The sequence below is a fragment of the Austrofundulus limnaeus genome, unplaced genomic scaffold (assembly GCF_001266775.1).
Source record: "Austrofundulus limnaeus strain Quisiro unplaced genomic scaffold, Austrofundulus_limnaeus-1.0 Scaffold266, whole genome shotgun sequence".
In the NCBI taxonomy this organism is placed as follows: Eukaryota; Metazoa; Chordata; class Actinopteri; order Cyprinodontiformes; family Rivulidae; genus Austrofundulus; species Austrofundulus limnaeus.
The window spans coordinates 346,150-348,656 of record NW_013952668.1 but is presented as its reverse complement, the minus strand read 5'-3'; the positions used below and the strand labels follow the sequence as shown (position 1 = coordinate 348,656).

At 36.6% G+C, this 2,507-nt stretch overlaps 1 protein-coding gene across 1 annotated transcript in view; it reads right to left on the bottom strand.

Moving 5' to 3' along the window:
* LOC106526242 (t-SNARE domain-containing protein 1) overlaps nucleotides 1-2,507 on the bottom strand; it is a gene marked incomplete at its 5' end in the record, with an annotated part of 109,430 nt that overhangs the window by 53,647 nt on the left and 53,276 nt on the right.

Below are 2,507 nucleotides of genomic sequence, written 5' to 3'. Positions count from 1 at the left end.
ATAGAATAGAATAGAATAGAATAGAATAGCCTTTATTGTCCCGCCGAGGGGAAATTCAGGTGTCACAGCAGCATCCATGCTGTTCACACACTAGTTACTTTACAAACTATAGACAGTACACAAAAAACGAAATTAACACTGACTAGCCATGATACGACTACTACTAATAAAAAAATATATAATATAAAGAATTGTGCAAGGATAGAAAAATATATGTTTTGTTTTAGAGACAGTAGACAATCAGAATCTGACATTATGTCCTCCCTTGTTCTGTTAGAAAGTGAACTAGTGCCCATACCTGTCCTGTTAGACAGTGAACCTATGTCTATACCTGTCCTGTCRGATAACRGACTTGTGTCCAGATCTYAGTGCTGCATTTGACACAACTGATCAAAATATTTATCCAACCTGTGTCACACTTGATGTTGTTTTTATATTTTGCTTTCTCCCTCACAAATAAATATGATGCTGCAAATCAATTTGGACAGGGTATCGTGCTAAAGTCAGGAGGATTTTTCACAAGTTCAAAATGTTTCAGACATTCGAGAATCTTGCAGATGAAGGTCAGACTATTCAACACCCAGATAATTTACTGAAAGGAAAAAGGCTCCATCTCAATTTTATAGCTTTTAATTAGCATACTGGATGTTAAAGTTTATGACAGGACAATTAAAAATAAACAAATAAAATGATTAAGTACTGCTTGTTTGAACGGGTTGCCAGGAAAAAGCTTGCCTTTAAAAAATGGCAGCCTAAGTTTGCCACATTAATGCCTTACAGTCATAAAGTCAACTATAAACTGTTCAGAGTTAAATCTGAAGCCAACAGCTGAAGCTTGGACCRGTTTGGATGCAACAAGAAAATGATGAAAGTGAAACTAGTGTCTGACTCTACCAGAGCACAGGCAATCCTGTTCGAATGCCTTTCCAACAATCCAGAACGCCTACGTGTTAATCCACGCTCCATCACCCAGCGCAGGTAAGATACCTCTGTGGAGTCTTTTACCTCCATCAATAACCTCTGTCAGGGAGAGGAAACGATCCCCCTGAGTCTACTGTTACTGCTGCATACAAACTGCTTCTTATTTTACTGTTTTATACCTTTATTTTTCTTCTATTTGAACCTTTACCCACATCCTGWTTGTCCTTTCTCTGCCTATTATCATTTTAAAACAGCACAGAGTAACTTGTTTTGCTTGACTATAAATCATGAAAAAGTGTTCATATGGAWACTGAAGTTGTTATCCCTTCAAATAGAAAAAAAAAATAAATTCCTAAAGCTGCTGGGAATAGTTTGTTCATATAATTTTAACAGCCAGGCTGCAATAATAAATCATTTACCATAAATATAATTTTAAAATGCCTTTGAGGTTTTAGTGTCTGGAGTGTTTTATATTTTTATTGTAATTTATGTTTTATGGTTTTGTTTTTGTCCTGTGTGTTTGTCTGTATTGTTAAAAAAATAACTTGTGAACCAGTGACAACTTTTGATTTTGGAAAATGTTCAGCTTTTGCACTGAACCACATTCAAGATGGCCACCACAGCTACAGTAAGCAACAATGGCAAAGCAAAGACAAAGATGACTTACTCAACTAAATGGCTTACTTTAGAATTTATAACAGACACTTCAATGATTCTGTGTCAGAAGTGTCCTGAAACCCAATAATTGTGGCAAATTTGTTTGTTGACAACAAATCTCATGAACCAATGGACTGTGGAGCTACAAGTAACTGAATTTTGGGCTGCGTCTCAATTCATAGGTTGCAGCTGACATCAGCCTCACTTGTTGTCCGCTTACATCACTGCCTYRYACCATAGGCTGTCCCAAATTTTAGGCACCTACTCAAGCGGCCGACAAAACCCAAAAACTTAGGCTGCATTTAAGTATCTTACATGGCCGACAGTATTCCAGAATCCATTACACCGTCAGCAACGGAAAAAAACCAAGACAAATTTTAAATTTTAAGTGGAGTTTAGAGGGTTTGGAAATTTATCACGGAGCAAATAATTAGTTTACAAATGTAAGCTATGCAACGTAGCTGATGGAACCTTTGTTGCAATAAGATGTTAATGCAGTTACAAGTACTGATACTGGAGCTCAACTCAATTTTTTTTGCTTTTAATTTATTTACTTGTAACGTTTTCTATTAAAACTGAATTTTATGAAGTTATACCTTGAAAAATCAACTGAAAGCGTGATATAAAATGCACCAAAGACCATCTCGTTTTGCAGCCATTTATACAGCCAACACGGCCCACGTTGGCCACACCCTACACGTGGGCCAAGGTCTACATGGAGCTGCAAGCTACGAAATGAGACACAGCCTTGGAGTCAAGCTGATTCAAGATGGCCACCACAGCTTGTCATCAGCAGCGGCTGTGAGTCATCTTCATCAAATTGTCAGCATAGAGTCTCACAGATTATTCACAGTTTTTATTTTTATTTTTAAAACTAAAAAAGATGTAAGTAATAAGTTACTGATCTAAAAGCATTAGCATATTTATAT